Source organism: Eleutherodactylus coqui, chromosome 6, assembly GCF_035609145.1.
Source record: "Eleutherodactylus coqui strain aEleCoq1 chromosome 6, aEleCoq1.hap1, whole genome shotgun sequence".
NCBI lineage: Eukaryota > Metazoa > Chordata > Amphibia > Anura > Eleutherodactylidae > Eleutherodactylus > Eleutherodactylus coqui.
The window spans coordinates 121,262,441-121,280,694 of NC_089842.1; the positions used below are offsets into that span (position 1 = coordinate 121,262,441).

General features: G+C 47.7%; 1 long non-coding RNA gene across 1 annotated transcript in view; it reads left to right on the forward strand.

Annotated features, from left to right (window-relative positions):
* Nucleotides 1-562: 562 nt before the first annotated feature.
* Nucleotides 563-18,254, forward strand: part of LOC136631441 (uncharacterized) — a 149,175-nt gene continuing 131,483 nt past the window's right edge. Inside the window, exon 1 of the long non-coding RNA XR_010793014.1 lies at nt 563-635. This is a non-coding gene — a long non-coding RNA (uncharacterized lncRNA). The remainder of the gene's footprint in view (nt 636-18,254) is intronic.

Genomic DNA, 18,254 nt, shown 5'->3' on the forward strand with positions numbered 1-18,254 from the left:
AACCACAGAAATTCTGTGGATGTAGATTTGCACAAATCTTTTTGTATTTTCATATAATCTCAGACAGACTGGATGATGCTGAGATCAGGGCTCTGTGGGGGCCATAGCCTCACTTCCAAAACTCCTTGTGCTTGTTTATACTGAAGTTAATTGTTAATAACATTGTCTGAATGTGTCGTGGTCTAGCGGGTTCTAGAGAACACTCACGGTACACTTTTCCTGTCCCACCTGTCTGGATACCATCCCTGGATCCAGAAGGTGCCGTCTGTCGGAGAGACCCTGTGTCTCCCCTTCTGCTCTAAGCATAGAGCTCAGTCCTAATGTCAGCTGGCCTCTCAATGGCTAACAGTCAGGTTTAATATTACTGGTGCAGAGCCCAAGGGTGGGAAGCAGATATACAAGGCTCTATGCAAGAGTCTGGGAGAGAGAGAGGCTATAAAAGGAAGTGACACAGAGCAGTTAGGCAAACTCAGCCAGGAGAGAGTGAGGAGAGGTTGCAGTTTCCGTAGTTGGCGAGAAGGAGTATTCCAGCAGTTATGGTTTCCTAAGGTTAAGTGTGGGGATCAAACTCGCTCCCTTGGCGTCTACAGCGCAGAACTCAGAAGATCCTTTCAGAAGTCCATCTTCATCTAACGGTGAGTTATAGCTACCCGGTGAAGTTAAAGCCAGGAATAGCCTTACAGCCAGTTGTCCCTCTGCTTCATTATTCCTACAGTTTAATCCAACTTAATTGTTTATCTGAATAAAGTAGTGGAGAAATTGACTGTTAAATCAATCTTCAGTAATATAAGAGAGAGAGAGTTGAGGATAGAGTATCACCAAATCAATATTGCTGCATTTTTGAATATCTGTTATAAATATGTTTCCTAAGGATTGTAAAGTCAACCTGTTATTGCAAAATTCCAAAGTTAGTAAATCTGCTCACTCTCAGATTGCTAAACTAAACTGGACTGGTCTCTGTTATTTCTGCGTCATCATCATCCGTAGTGTTCAACTAGAGAGTGGCGTCACCATGACAAGGTTTAGGCCTCTGGCCATACTTATAATAAGTTCATTTGGGGCATTACATATGGAAGAGTTCATTGTCCTGCTGCAGAATAAATTTGAAGCCACTTAGACGTTTCTCTGGTGATACTGCATGATGGATAACTATCTGCCTGTATTTCTCAGCAGCCCCAGACTTAGAAGTAACTTCCAGCATGCTTCACTGTTGCTTGCAGACACTCATTACCGTACTGCTCTCCAGCACTTCAGCAAACTACCTTCTGTTACAGTGAAATATTTTGCATTTTTTTCTGCACTCCAACTCATATGTTTTTGTGCATAGTTGAGTCACTTGGCCTTTTTTTATGTCAAAAGGTATGGCTTTTCGACAGCAATTCTTTCATGAAGACCACTTCTGGCCAAACGTCTCTTAACAATAGATGGGTGCACCTGGGTCCCACTGGTTTCTGCCAGTTCTGAGCTCATAGCAGAAATCTTCCAATTACAAAGGGAAGTGTGTATGATGTGTTTTCATCTGCTGCACTACATTGCCTTGGCTAACCAAAGCGAGCAATCCAAGTAATAAATCAAAATGGGTTAACTACAATTTCCATAAATCAGGGTTATTTAGTTGAGAAAAAGACGGGTGAGGAGCGACCTAATAACGCTGTATAAATATACCAGAGATCAATACAGAAATTTCCCCTCCATCTATTTACACCCAGGAATGTGACTGTAACAAGGGGGTGCTCTCCACATCTAGACGAAAGAAGGTTTCTACAGAAGGGGGTTCTTTTGCTGTAAGAGCAGTAAGACTATGGAACTCTCTGCTTGAGGAAGTGATGATGGTGAAATTAAAAGAGTTCAAGAGGGGCCTGAACACCTAACTTGAGTGCAACAATATTACATAACATTAATTAGTGACATGTTATAGTCACTAATTACTTCAGAAGGATTTTTTCATCCAGGTATTATTCTGATTGCCAGATTTCCAGTTGGGGAGGATTTTTTTCCCTAAAATTAGGAAATTGACTTCTACCTCTTACCATTTTTTTTGCCTTCCTCTGGATCAACATTGAAGGATAATAGGCTGAACTGGATGGGTGTAATTCTTTTTTCAGCCTTACACACTGTTACTACATTTAGGATCAATGGGTATTTATTGTTTTCAATGTACCCCTGTAGTTCAAAAAAAGGTTTCATTGAGAGGCCCTAGTCATAGGATCTGTACCCTGCATTAGCACCACGGATCCTCAGGACATATGAGGTTTTTGTCTATACCAGAGAAACCTTTGTTATGCATGCTTTTTTTTGTCTAAATGCTGCATGAAGATATATTTGTTACATAGAAAGTATTGCATGCAGGGTCAGAGGCATAATCTGTATGATATAGACGTTACCCTCTAGAGTTATTTTGTTTGTTGAGTTGATTGTGTATAAATGACAGGAGATAAAGTACGACAATGAGTTTTGAATGTCTTCCGAAACATTGCCATCTGAACCTCATTTTATATAATGCTTCTCACATTTTAAAGAAAATTGCTAAAACAGGTTGAAGAGCGCATATTCTTCAAGGAAATGAAAATTGGCATCATCAGATGATTCCAGAGCATTATCCTCATGCAGCTCCGTTCCTTCCCACTTGTAAAGTACAGTAATTAGTCATAGGCAGAGATAAATGGAGCTTACTTTTATATGACGATGGTAAATTGCTTTCTTTAAATGGATAAGGAGAGTGGCTTTCTACTTCACACTACTAAACTAATTCTTAATAAGCTGGTTAATTATGGAACATCGATTATTGCAAATGACAAGGAGGTGTCACTGTATGAATCAAGGTGCTTCACAGTGAATTAGACAAAGAACTTTTCTACTCTGAGAGCGTTGCTCCATTCCTCACTGAGCATCACTGAATCATTTTTACAGGGGTGCTTTGTTTAAGTAAATGAAACTTATTCATTGTATAATTAAAAGTTGGGCAATTTTCTCAGTATACTTTCTGAATCGATTTTTCATGGTTTTTAAGATCTCTGTTTGCAGTCATTCAATAGAAATACCCTTTGTTCGATTCCAGGGGATAAAGATCTGTCCTAATCATACCAGTATAAGACAGCTGTAAAGGCCTTTTATACAAGCTGCTCATACTTTGCTATTATAACAAGTGCTGATTAACAAAGAACATGCCGATTGGCACTTGTAAGGCGGATTTCACACAGGCCGTTTTTTAAAGCGTTTAGCATGGCGTTTAAAATGCCGCACTAAACGCTGTAAAATGCCTCTACTGGTTTTAGTGGGGCTTCTCAGACGAGTGTTCAAATGCAGCATTTCTAACGCTGTGATTTTCAAAATCAGTCTGTTCTATTTTACTGTTTCAGCACTTTTTAACACACCTCACTACCCATTCCAATGATGGGGTGCGTAAAAAGAAATATTGCCGGCGAACACGTTTGAAAATGCGGCTCAAAAATGGCCTAACTTCCATTTACCTGCGGCAAAGGAGATATAGTATGGGGATGAACAATCATTATTACAATTGTTTGTCCCCATACAGAGAACACTAGTCAGTAGCATATCTCATTGAATATATGGACAGATGTACTAACAAAAAGATAGCATTGTTACTTACAATAGATTTTTAGAAATTTTTCAATAATACAAACTGAACAGCTCAAAAATATACATAGCAATACCTAAATATTGCCATCCAGAAAAAAGCATATGTGGCACGGATTGTCACCAATACCATCATAATCCTTAAGGGATAGCATTTTTATACCTGGTCATGGACATAATCAGACGGGCTAATGATCGGCCAAACATATGTTTACATGAATGTTTGTGACAGATCAACCACCCATGTTATAGGGCCTTCACAAGTGTGAGCTCATCGTAAGATGGTTCTCGTTACTTGAACGAGCATCAGATCATGTTCGACTCCGCCCCAGCTTTTGGCTCCTCTCCGCTGTGACTTGCCTGTTTTGGCCCCTCCGCGCATCATTGGCAATTTTTTGTCTGGCAGAAAGGAGAGAGAGTGAGAGAGAAAGAAAGAGAGAGAGAGAGTCAATGGGGTTCGTTACTCGAGTAGAGATCTCAAATTTTACGAATAGCTCGACTTGAATAACGCAGACCCAAGCATTTGGGTGCTCGCTCATCTCTAATACCAATCAATGAGATGTAACATGGGGGTTAATGAATACACCAACGGTAACTTTTACTTCTTGTTCAGTTTATTTAACTTAAGTTTAGCATAACAGAAATGACTGGGTCTCCAGAAAAATGATAAAGTTTGCAAAGTCCATCAATTTAATCCTCCAACAGTCCACAGGAAGAGCAATTAAGTCCACAACTCAGCTAAACAGCAATAAGTCCATTTACTTTCACAGACCTGTATTAGTCCAGAAGCGCAGCTTGTCTTTAGTGTTCAGGTCTCTCTCCAGACCTCTTGCTCCCAGTCCAGGTCTCCCCCTGGACCTGTCTCGGGCTCTCACAGCCCAGGTCCCTCTCACTGGACCTGTCTCGGGCTTGCAACCCACTTCACCTCTGACTGTGGCGGGAACAAACACCTTATCCTACTTACTGACCATACCTGTGGGTGTTTTCCCCTTGTCTCAGGCACCAGACTGCCTGTCTGTTGCCCTCTACAGGTCATTCTCTGTAGTGCACCTCTACAGAGACTATTCAGACGTGCAATTTTTCACATGGTCACTGGTCTGTTTGAGAAAAGAATCACAACATCTCCTATTCTGTTCCCTTTCTACAAATGAGAATATGACATACAATGTTTGGGGCTCTGTGAACCAAAGACAGCACACAGACAGCAGCGGTGTGCTCCCAGATGGTTTTATAGATTTCTTGGACAGCACAGGGGTATGGCTGTGGAAATTAGTCCTTAAATGAAGGCAAAAAGGGATCTTGAAAATTGTTAAGAACTGCTAAAGAAAGTATATTGGAACATTGTACAACATTTCATTATGCAATTAATAAACTGTAATTGCTGAAATCATACCCCTTTAAGACTAAGAATCTTGAGGAGAGAAGTTCAGGTCTAGTATACCTCTAAAAACTGCAATCACCAAATAACAGATACCAGCTATGCCAGTAATAATGATTACAGTGCAATTGCCTCTAGTGATCATAGGTGGTGTTGTCTCAGATTGGAATCATGTGTTTCCATATTTCTTATCTGTCTGGCCCCAGACTGCCAGAAAGTTTTCTTTAACGCCAGCTCGTATGTACACAAACTCCCCATCCTTCTGCTACTCCAATGAACATCCCAGTAACCCCCTCCACAGGACTAGTGCATCCTCTATGGCCTAAGAAAATAAATGTGTCCCATTTGTGGCACCACCAAGTACAATGCCAACTTTGAAAAAGTTGGGACACTGTGTAAAATGTAAAGAAATGTAAAGGAATAAAAAAGAGTGCAATGATTTGATATCTCATATAACCATATTTGATTCACAGTAGACCACATATCAGAAGTTAAAAATGAGATACTAAGTCACATAACAGTGTGTAAAAAGAGCGTGTTAAAGAGGCAGAGTCTCTCAGAAGCAAAGATAGTTAAAGTTTCACCAACCTGTGAAAAATTGGGAAGACTATGAATATCCCAACCATCTACAATACATAATATTATCAAAAGATTCAGAGAAACTGGAGAAATTTGTGTGTATAAGAAAGGACAAGGCCAATGGTCAATATTGGATGCTCAATATGTTACTCTCATGTGTTACTGGATTAAAACATTCATGATACTGTAATGCAAATCAGTGCACGGGCTGAAGAATGCTTCCAAAAATCATTATCTGTGAACACAGTTTGCTGTGCAATCACAAATACAAGTTAAAGCCATATCATGCAAATAAGAAGCAATATTTTAACAGACTCTAGAAACGCTGGCGTCTTCTCTGGGCCAAAGCTCATTTAAAATTGACTGAGGCAAAATGGAAAGCTGTTCTGTGTCAGATGAATTACAATGTGAAATTCTTTTTGGAAACCACAGATGCCATGTCCTGCAGATTCAAAAGGAGAAGAACCATCCAGCTTGTTATCAGTGCACAGTTCAAAAACCTGTATTTTTAATGGTAAAAGGTTGCATTAGCGCCGGTGGCGAAGGTAGCTTACACATCTTGAAAGACACTATTAATGCTGAGCCGTATATAGAGTTTTAAGAACATATGTTCTCATCCAGATAATGTCTTTTTCAGGGAAGTCCTTGCATATTTCAAAAAGACAATGCTAAACCCCATACTGCATCCATCACAACAACATGGCTTTGCAGAAGAAGAGTCCGGGTGGTGAACTGGTGCCTGCAGTCCAGACCTTTCACTAAGAGAAAACATTTGGTGCATTTTGAAACACAAAATCCAGGAGAGAAGATCCAGGACCGTTGAAAAGCTAGAATCCTTCATCAGACAAGAATGGGGCAACATTCCTTTCCCAAAACAGCAATTGGTCTTCTCAGTTTCCAACGTTTAGGCCTCATTCACACAGGCAGCAAAGTCAGGTGATTTTCTCGCGATGCGACAATGCTACACATCACATGTATGTGAAGCCCATGCTTTTCTATGGGTTCCTTCACATTTGCGATGTTTTGTAGCATGCTACATCGCGAGTCAAAAACCTTGTGGGTTTTGCGATATGCACGCAACTTGTGAGGTCTTGTAGCCCATGTTTCTTTATGGAGCTTTCATCTCTGTTGCATCGCACAAAAAATGTGATTTTCGTGTGGTGCTATACAACATTGACAGTAGGAAATCCTACTGTCAACGCCCTAAATTAAGCCCTAACTGCAGGAAAAACTTTAAAAAACACATACATTATCTAAGAAGTGCTGTCAGGCTCCGGCCCGTCTTCTTCCTGGTTCCTGGAGGTTGTCTTCAGCATCTCTTCTGGCTGAGGATTAGAAAATTCCCGCCTCCAGGAAGCGCTGCCTGTAATTGGCTGAGGGCTGCCACTCAGCTAATTAGAGCCAGCGCTCGATGAATCAATCACAGCCAATGAATGACTGTGATTGGTTCATCGAGTGCTTGCTCTGATTGGCTGAGCATCTCAGCACTCAGCCAATCAGAGGCAGTGCTTCCTGAAGGCAGAGATTTTCCAATCCCCAGCCAGAAAGAATGCTGAACACTAGTGCCGGGGACCTGGGAGAAGATGCAGCGGAGCTGACAGCGATTCTGGGTGAGGTATTCTATTTTTTTTCTGCAGCTTGGGGTTATATTTCAAGCCCCCCCTCCGAAAACTCCCATGAGAAAATGCAGTGATATCGCATGGACCACCGATGTGATATCGCTGCGATTTTCTCACAGCGACATCGTGTCGCCCGTGTGAAGGAAGTCTTACAGTTGTAAAAAGAAGAGGATATGCTACACAGTGGTAGACATGTTGCTGCCATCAATTTTTAAATGAGTTAAATTCTTTAAATTAAATGAATAAATGTCTCACTTTCAACTTCTAATATGTGCTCTATGTTATATTGTGAATAGCATATAGTTATATGAGATTTTCAAATCATTGCATTCTTTTTTTTTTAGATTTATACTTTACACAGCATCCCAACATTTTTGAGATTGGGGATGTTATAGTGCACCCTTTGTGGCCTCGCTTACTAACAGTGTCCCCACAAAGTAAAACTATCTTCTATGTGGCCCCACAGTCTCCCCTATCTTCTATGTGGCCCCACAAAGTAAGTTACAGTGGAAATATAGTTGTTTTAAGTTGTCAATTGATATATCCACAAGAACATAGTTTGCTTTGTTAAAGTGTTACTTAGTACCTGAGAAGAGACAGTGGAAATAAAAATGCAAAGGAAGAGGTTAAAAAAACATCTATTGTTAGGATCATCAACAACTTAATAAGCAGTGTGAATATGTACATTTATCACAAAAGTGGTGATAAGAGAGAGAATTAATGCATTTTAGATGACTTCATATAATATTTATCTCCTATATATACAGTATACGTGCACAATCCACATAGTTTAGCAAAGTGTCAATCTGGTTTTACCTTCAAAACTCGTCACAGGTTGCTGACAGCTCAATAAAATGGTTTACAAATCTGGAAACATTGTGACTGACTATAATATGCACATAACTCCGAGTTTCATTTGTAACCTTAAGTTTGGTCTGTTTTAATTAGAGATGAGCGAACGTACTCGTCCAAGCTTGATATTCGTGCGAATATTAGGGTGTTCGGGATGCTCGTTACTCTTAACGAGCACCACGCGGTGTTCTGGTTACTTTCAGTTTCCTCTCTGAGACGTTAGCGCGCTTTTCTGGCCAATTGAAAGACAGGGAAGGCATTACAACTTCCCCCTGTGACGTTCAAGACCTATACCACCCCCCTGCTGTGAGTGGCTGGGGAGATCTGATGTCACCCGAGTATAAAAGTCGGCCCCTCCCGCGGCTCGCCACACATGCCTTGTGAGTTAGCTGAGGGAAAGTACTATCGTGCTGGTGCTGCTGTAGGGAGAGCGTTAGGAGTCAGTGTAGGCTTCAAGAACCCCAACGGTCCTTCTCAGGGCCACATCTACCTGTGTGCAGGCTGCTGCTAGCAGTGTTTTTTTTTTTTTTTTCCTCAAAATCGGCAGTGCAGAGCATTGCACCCGGTATTAGGGACAGAAGTGGTGTATAGGCAGGGAGAGTGTTAGGAGTGAGTGTAGCCTTCAAGAACCTCAACGGTCCTTTCTAGGGCCAAATTTAAGCGTGTGCAGTACTGTGCTGGCTGCTGTTAGCAGTGTTGCATTTTTTTTTTTTTCTAAAAATCGTCTGTGCAGAGCATTGCACCCTCCATTGATACTACAGGGACAGAATTGCGTAGGCAGGGCCACAACACAGTTATTGTTCATTGAATATACGCTGTGGGGTCTTCCCTTTGCTAAAAAGGACAAAAAATTATATTTGGCCAGCCTGTGTCAGTCCTAAGGTCTCCGTGTACGTGTGTGCTGCGTGGACAACGTACAAAAATAAGACGCAACCAGCTACGGTTTACTGCAGGCTTGCACCATTGTCTTTCCTGACTGGCAAATACCTGCTCTGCTAGAGTTAATAACTCTGCTACACTATAGTTGTGTGACACTTTTTGAGGGCCACACCACAGATATTAAACTTCTTGTTCATTGAATATACGCAGTGGGTGCTTCCCTTTGCAAAAAAGGAAAAGAAATTATATTTGGCCTGCCTGTGTCAGTCCTAAGGTCTCCGTGTACGTGTGTGCTGCGTGGACAACGTACAAAAATCAGACGCAACCAGCTACGGTTGAGTGCAGGCTTGCGCTAATTTCTTTCCTGCCTGGGAAATCAAATCACTGGTAATACAGCATGCTGAGGGGTAGGGGTAGGCCTAGAGGATGTGGACGCGGCCGAGGACGCGGAGGGCCAAGTGAGGGTGTGGGCACAGGCCGAGCCAGTGCGGTGGCCAGGGGTAGAGGCAGGGCCAGACCGAATAATCCACCAACTGTTTCCCAAAGCGCCCCCTCGCGCCATGCCACCCTGCACAGGTCAAGGTGCTATACGGTGTGGCAGTTTTTCACAGAGACGCCTGACGACCGACGAACAGTGGTGTGCAACCTTTGTCGCGCCAAGATCAGCTGGGGAGGCACCACCAACAGCATGCGCAGGCATATGATGGCCAAGCACCCCACAAGGTGGGACGATGCCCATTCACCGCCTCCGGTTTGCACCACTGCCTCTCCCCCTGTGCCCCAACCTGCCACTGAGATCCAACCCCCCTCTGAGGACACAGGCACTACCGTCTCCTGGCCTGCACCCACACCCTCACCTCCGCTGTCCTCGGCCCCATCCAGCAATGTCTCTCAGCGCAGCGTCCAGACGTCGCTAGTGCCACAGTTTGAGCGCAAGCGCAACTACGACGCCACGCACCCGCACGCTCAAGCGTTAAACGTGCACATTGCAAAATTGATCAGCCTAGAGATGCTGCCATATAGGCTTGTGGAAACGGAGGCTTTCAAAAGCATGATGGCAGCGGCTGCCCCGCGCTACTCGGTTCCCAGTCGCCACTACTTTTCCCGATGTGCCGTCCCAGCCCTGCACGACCACGTCTCCCGCAACATTGTACGCGCCCTCACCAACGCGGTTACTGCCAAGGTCCACTTAACAACGGACACGTGGACAAGCACAGGCGGGCAGGGCCACTATATCTCCCTGACGGCACATTGGGTGAATTTAGTGGAGGCTGGGACAGAGTCAGAGCCTGGGACCGCTCACGTCCTACCCACCCCCAGAATTGCGGGCCACAGCTCGGTGGTGGTATCTGCGGCGGTGTATGCTTCCTCCACTAAAGCACCTTCCTCCTCCTCCTCCTCCTCCAACGCAACCTCTGTCTCGCAATCAAGATGTGTCAGCAGCACGTCGCCAGCAGTCGGTGTCACGCGGCGTGGCAGCACAGCGGTGGGCAAGCGTCAGCAGGCCGTGCTGAAACTACTCAGCTTAGGAGAGAAGAGGCACACGGCCCACGAACTGCTGCAGGGTCTGACAGAGCAGACCGACCACTGGCTTGCGCCGCTGAGCCTCCAACCGGGCATGGTCGTGTGTGACAACGGCCGTAAGCTGGTGGTGGCTCTGCAGCTCGGCAGCCTCACGCACGTGCCATGCCTGGCCCATGTCTTTAATTTGGTGGTTCAGCGCTTTCTGAAAAGCTACCCCCACTTGTCATACCTGCTCGGAAAGGTGCGCCAGCTCAGCGCACATTTCCGCAAATCCCACACGCACGCTGCCACCCTGCGGACACTGCAACATAGGTTTAATCTGCCAGTGCACTGACTGCTGTGCGACGTGCCCACACAGTGGAACTCTACGCTCCACATGTTGGCCAGACTCTATGAGCAGCGTAGAGCTATAGTGGAATACCAACTCCAACTTGCGCGGCGCAGTGGGAGTCAGCCTCCTCAATTATTTACAGAAGAGTGGCCCTGGTTGGCAGCCATCTGCCAGGTCCTTGGAAAATTTGAGGAGTCTACCCAGGTGGTGAGCGGCGATGCTGCAATCATTAGCATCACCATTCCTCTGCTATGCATCTTGAGAAGTTCCCTGCAAAGCATAAAGGCAGACGCTTTGCGCTCGGAAACAGAGCCGGGGGAAGACAGTATGTCGCTGGATAGTCAGAGCACCCGCCTGTCTATATCTCAGCGCGTTGAGGAGGAGGAGGAGCATGAGGAGGATGAGGAGGAGGGGGAAGAGACAGCTTGGCCCACTGGTGAGGGTACACATGCTGCTGGGCTGTCATCCTTTCAGCGTGTATGGCCTGAGGAGGAGGAAGAGGAGGAGGAGGAGGATCCTGAAAGTGATCTTACTAGTGAAGACAGCCATGTGTTGCGTACAGGTACCCTGGCACACATGGCTGACTTCATGTTAGGATGCCTTTCTCGTGACCCTCGCGTTACACGCATTCTGGCCACTACGGATTACTGGGTGTACACACTGCTCGACCCACGCTATAAGGAGAACCTTCCCACTCTCATTCCCGAAGAGGAAAGGGGTTCGAAAGTGTTGCTATACCGCAGGGCGCTGGTGGACAAACTGATGGTAAACTTCCCATCCGACAGCGCTAGTGGCAGAAGGCGCAGTTCCAAGGGCCAGGTAGCAGGGGAGGCGCAGAGATCAGGCAGCATGTACAGCACAGGCAGGGGAACATTCTCCAAGGCCTTTGCCAGCTTTATGGCTCCCCAGCAAGACTGTGTCACCGCTCCCCAGTCAAGGCTGAGTCGGTGGGAGCACTGTAAAAGGATGGTGAGGGAGTACGTAGCCGATCGCACGACCGTCCTCCGTGACGCCTCTGCCCCCTACAACTACTGGGTGTCGAAGCTGGACACGTGGCCTGAACTCGCGCTGTATGCCCTGGAGGTGCTTGCTTGTCCTGCGGCTAGCGTCTTGTCAGAGAGTGTGTTTAGTGTGGCTGGGGGAATCATCACGGATAAGCGTACCCACCTGTCAAACGACAGTGCCGACAGGCTTACACTCATCAAGATGAACAAAGCCTGGATTTCCCCAGACTTCTCTTCTCCACCAGCGGACAGCAGCGATACGTAAGCAATACGTAGGCTGCACCCGCGGATGGAAGCTACGTTCTCTCTCACCATCCAAAACGGGGACATTTCTGCTTCATCAATCTGTGTCTAATATTCCTCCTCCTCCTCCTGCTCCTCCTCCTGAAACCTCACGTAATCACGCTGAACGGGCAATTTTTCTTAGGGCCACAAGGCTCACTCATAATTTTTCGAAACAATTTTTATATGTTTCAATGCTCTTAAAAGCGTTGAAACTTTAACTTGAAACAATTTTTCCTTAAACTGGGCTGCCTCCAGGCCTAGTTACCACTTAAGCCACATTAACCAAAGCGATTAATGGGTTTCACCTGCCATCTTGGTTGGGCATGGCCAATTTTTTGGATGTACATTAGTACTGTTGATACAGCAATTTTTGTGGGCCCTCGCCTACAGTGTAATCAAATGAATTTTTAGCCCACCTGCATTACAGCTGACGTTACATCCGCTGTGTTGGGCAATGCAATGGGATATTTTTGTGTATCGCCGGTGGGTTCCAGGGAGCCACCCATGCTGTAGGTGCACACGGAGTTTAACCTACATGTGTCCACTTGTAAAGAACCCCAGTCTGACTGGGGCATGCAGTGTGGGCCGAAGCCCACCTGTATTAAGCACGACATTACTACCTCAGCTGTGTTGGGCAATGCAATGGGATATTTCTATGTACCGCCGGTGGCTTCCTGGCACCCACCCATGCTGTGGGTCCACAGGGAATTATAAATGCATCTGTTTCCACTTGTAAAGAACCCCAGTCTGACTGGGGCATGCAGTGTGGGCCGAAGCCCACCTGCATTAAGCACGACATTACTACCTCAGCTGTGTTGGGCAATGCAATGGGATATTTCTATGTACCGCCGGTGGCTTCCTGGCACCCACCCATGCTGTGTGTCCACAGGGACTTCACAATAGGGAGTTGTACCTGCCTGTGTCTATGAATTAAAAACCGCGGTCTGACTGGGGCATGCAGACACCTTGACAGAATGAATAGTGTGTGGCACATAGGTTCCCCATTGCTATGCCCACGTGTGCAGCTCCTGATGGCGGTGGCACAGGATTCTATTTCTCATTGCTTCTATACAGCATTGTGGGCTATCGCCCCGCCCCTTTTAAAGAGGGTCGCTGCCTAGCCGTGCCAACCCTCTGCAGTGTGTGCCTGCGGTTCCTCGTCATGGCAGACGCACTTCTAAATAGACATGAGGGTGGTGTGGCATGAGGGCAGCTGAAGGCTGCGCAGGGACACTTTGCTGTGCGCTGTGGGGGGGAGGGGGTGGGGGTTGGGCAGCATGTAACCCAGGAGAAGTGGCAGTGGAGTGTCATGCAGGCAGTGATTGTGCTTTGTTGGAGGTAGTGTGGTGCTTAGCTAAGGTATGCCATGCTAATGAGGGCTTTTCAGAAGTAAAAGTTTTTGGGAGGGGGGGGGGCCCACTCTTGCCGGTATTGTGGCTTAATAGTGGGACTTGTGAACTTGAGATGCAGCCCAACATGTAGCCCCTTGCCTGCCCTATCCGTTGCTGTGTCGTTCCCATCACTTTCTTGAATTGCCCAGATTTTCACACAAGGAAACCTTAGCGAGCATCGGCGAAATACAAAAATGCTCGGGTCGCCCATTGACTTCAATGGGGTTCGTTACTCGAAACGAACCCTCGAGCATTGCGAAAAGTTCGTCCCGAATAACGAGCACCCGAGCATTTTGGTGCTCGCTCATCTCTAGTTTTAATGTATTAGAAGAGTTGGAAGTTCATGTCTGTGGAATTTGCTTTATAAGAAATACACATTGATGTGATGTGACCACAGGTATGGACAGAGAGATCACTGCAAAAATTAAACTCTGCCGTGGGCCTCTAAAGCTCTGCTCAAGGTCCCAGAGCCAAATGGGTCTCAGTCTACCCTTGACCTGCAGCTATTCGAAAACCAAACATCCTCCATGGATCACTTTACATATGTAGCTTATATGCACCAAATTAATGCTATGATCCATATCAGAATGTGACTCTTAACCTTTTGCAATCCAATTTTGGATTCAGGATTTCCTAGGGGGATTTCTCTTTCTGCTATTTTACAATGGCGCCATCTGCTGGCTAGAGCCAGTACTGCAGTATGTGACATGCCGGAGAGGCCCCTGACAACAGAGCGGCCAGCAACATACAGTAAGAATACCCTGCTGGATGTCTTCCGACATCAGAGCTGTACAGCCTTCAATCAGAATGTTGGAAGATGTCAGACAGTGGATTGGAAAGGGTTAGCAGTAGAGATGAGCGATGCTCGAGGGTTCGTTTCGAGTAACGAACCCCATTGAAGTCAATGGGCGACTCGAGCATTTTTGTATATCGCCGATGCTCGCTAAGGTTTCCATTTGTGAAAATCTAGGCAATTCAAGAAAGTGATGGGAACGACACAGCAACGGATAGGGCAGGCGAGGGGCTACATGTTGGGCTGCATCTCAAGTTCCCAGGTCCCACTATTAAGCCACAATAGCGGCAAGAGTGCCCCCCCTCCCAACAATTTTTACTTCTGAAAAACCCTCATTAGCAATGCATACCTTAACTAAGCACCACACTACCTCCAACAAAGCACAATCACTGCCTGCATGACACTCCGCTGCCACTTCTCCTGGGTTACATGCTGCCCAATGCCCCCCCCCCCCCCCGCACGACCCAGTGTCCACAGCGCACACCAAAGTGTCCCTGCACAGCCTTCAGCTGCCCTCATGCCACACCACCCTCCTGTCTATTTATAAGCGCGTCTGCCATGAGGAGGAACCGCAGGCACACACTGCAGAGGGTTGGCACGGGTCAGGCAGCGACCCTCTTTAAAAGGGGCGGGGCGATAGCCCATAATGCTGTACAGAAGCAGTGAGAAATCCAATCCTGTGCCACCTCCATCAGGAGCTGCACACGTGGGCATAGCAATGGGGAACCCATGTGCCACACACTATTCATTCTGTCAAGGTGTCTGCATGCCCCAGTCAGACCGCAGTTTTTTATAAATAGTCACAGGCAGGTACAACTCCGGTAATGTCATGTTTAATGCAGGTGGGCTTCGGCCCACACTGCATGCCCCAGTCAGACTGGGGTTCTTTAGAAGTGGACACATGCAGTTACAACTCCGTGTGGACCCACAGCATGGGTGGGTCCCAGGAAGCCACCGGCGGTACATAAATATATCCCATTGCAGTGCCCAGCACAGCTGAGGTAACGTCAGCTTTAATGCAGGTGGGCTAAAAATTACTAGGATTACAATGTAGGCGAGGGCCCCAAAAAATTGGTGTACCAACAGTACAAATGTACTTCAGAAAAATTGCCCATGCCCAACCAAGAGGGCAGGTGAAACCCATTAATCGCTTTGGTTAATGTGCCTTAATTTGTAACTAGGCCTGTAGGCAGCCCAGTTAAAATAAAAATTGGTTCAGGTGCAAGTTTCAACGCTTTATTGAATTGAGAATTGAAACGTATAAACATTATTTACAAAACTTATATGACTGAGCCTTGTGGGCCTCAGAAAAATTGCCCGTTTGGCGTGATTACGTGAGGTTTCAGGAGGAGGAGCAGGAGGAGGAGGATGAATATAATACACAGATTGATGAAGCTAAAAGGTGATAGAGAATGATGCTTCCATCCGCGGGTGCAGCCTACGTATTGTTTAGGTATCGCTGCTGTCCGCTGGTGGAGAAGAGAAGTCTGGGGAAATCCAGGCTTTGTTCATCTTTATGATTGTAAGCCTGTTGGCACTGTCGGTTGACAGGCGGGTACGCTTATCCGTGATGATTCCCCCAGGCGCACTAAACACCCTCTCTGACAAGATGCTAGCCGCAGGACAAGCAAGCACCTCCAGGGCATACAGCGCGAGTTCAGGCCACGTGTCCAGCTTCGACACCCAGTAGTTGTAGGGGGCAGAGGCTTCACCGAGGACGGTCGTGCGATCGGCTACGTATTCCCTCACCATCCTTTTACAGTGCTCCCGCCGACTCAGCCTTGACTGGGGAGCGGTGACACAGTCTTGCTGGGGAGCCATAAAGCTGTCAAAGGCCTTGGACAGTGTTCCCCTGCCTGTGCTGTACATGTTGCCTGATCTCCGCTCCTCCCCTGCTACCTGGCCCTCGGAACTGCGTCTTCTGCCACTAGCGCTGTCAGATGGAAATTTTACCATCAGTTTGTCCGCCAGGGTCCTGTGGTATAGCATCACTCTCGAACCCCTTTCCTCTTCGGGTATGAGAGTGGAAAGGTTCTCCTTATACCGTGGGTTGAGCAGTGTGTACACCCAATAATCCGCAGTGGCCAGAATGCGTGTAACGCGAGGGTCACGAGAAAGGCATCCTAACATGAAGTCAGCCATGTGTGCCAGGGTACCTGTACGCAACACATGGCTGTCCTCACTAGGAAGATCACTTTCAGGATCCTCCTCCTCCTCAGGCCATACACGCTGAAAGGATGATAGGCAAGCAGCATGGGTACCCTCAGCAGTGGGCCAAGCTGTCTCTTCCCCCTCCTCCTCATGCTCCTCCACCTCCTCCTCCTCCTCAATGCGCTGAGATATAGACAGGCGGGTGCTCTGACTATCCAGCGACATACTGTCTTCCCCCGGCTCTGTTTCCGAGCGCAAAGCGTCTGCCTTTATGCTTTGCAGGGAACTTCTCAAGAGGCATAGCAGAGGAATGGTGACGCTAATGATTGCAGCATCCCCACTCACCATCTGGGTAGACTCCTCAAAGTTTCCAAGGACCTGGCAGATGGCTGCCAACCAGGCCCACTCTTCTGTAAAGAATTGAGGAGGCTGACTCCCACTACGCCGCCCATGTTGGAGTTGGTATTCCACTATAGCTCTACGCTGCTCATAAAGCCTGGCCAACATGTGGAGCGTAGAGTTCCACCGTGTGGGCACATCGCACAGCAGTCGGTGCACTGGCAGAATAAACCGATGTTGCAGGGTGCGCAGGGTGGCAGCGTCCGTGTTGGACTTGCGGAAATGTGCGCTGAGCCGGCGCACCTTTCCGAGCAGGTCTGACAAGCGTGGGTAGCCTTTCAGAAAGCACTGAACCACCAAATTAAAGACGTGGGCCAGGCATGGCACGTGCGTGAGGCTGCCAAGCTGCAGAGCCACCACCAGGTTATGGCCGTTGTCACACACGACCATGCCCGGTTGGAGGCTCTGTCAGACCCTGCAGCAGTTCGTGGGCCGTGTGCTTCTTCTCTCCTAAGCTGAGTAGTTTCAGCACGGCCTGCTGACGCTTGCTCACCGCTGTACTGCCACGCCGCGCGACACCGACTGCTGGCGACGTGCTGCTGACACATCTTGATTGCGAGACAGAGGTTGCGTAGGAGGAGGGTGGTTTAGTGGAGGAAGCATACACCGCCGCAGATACCAGCACCGAGCTGGGGCCCGCAATTCTGGGGGTGGGTAGGACGTGAGCGGTCCCAGGCTCTGACTCTGTCCCAGCCTCCACTAAATTCACCCAATGTGCTGTCAGCGAGATATAGTGGCCCTGCCCGCCTGTGCTTGTCCACGTGTCTGTTGTTAAGTGGACCTTGGCAGTAACCGCGTTGGTGAGGGTGCGTACAATGTTGCGGGAGACGTGGTCGTGCAGGGCTGGGACGACACATCGGGAAAAGTAGTGGCGACTGGGAACCGAATAGCGTGGGGCCACCGCCGCCATCATGTTTTTGAAAGCCTCCGTTTCCACAAGCCTATATGGCAGCATCTCCAGGCTGATCAATTTGGCTATGTGCACGTTTAACGCTTGAGCGTGCGGGTGCGTGGCAGCGTACTTGCGCTTACGCTCAAACACTTGCGCTAGCGACGGCTGGACGGTGCGCTGAGAGACATTGGTGGATGGGGCCGAGGACAGCGGAGGTGAGGGTGTGGGTGCAGGCCAGGAGACGGTCGTGTCTGTGTCCTGAGAGGGGGGTTGGATCTCAGTGGCAGGTTGGGGCACAGGGGGAGAGACAGTGGTGCAAACCGGAGGCGATGAACGGCCTTCGTCCCACCTTGTGGGGTGCTTGGCCATCATATGCCTGCGCATGCTGGTGGTGGTGGCTCCCCGGCTGATCTTGGCGCGACAAAGGTTGCACACCACTGTTCGTCGGTCGTCTGCACTCTCAGTGAAAAACTGCCAGATCTTTGAGCACCTCGGCCTCTGCAGGGTGGCATGGCGCGAGGGGGCGCTTTGGGAAACAGTTGGTGGATTATCCGGTCTGGCCCTGCCTCTACCCCTGGCC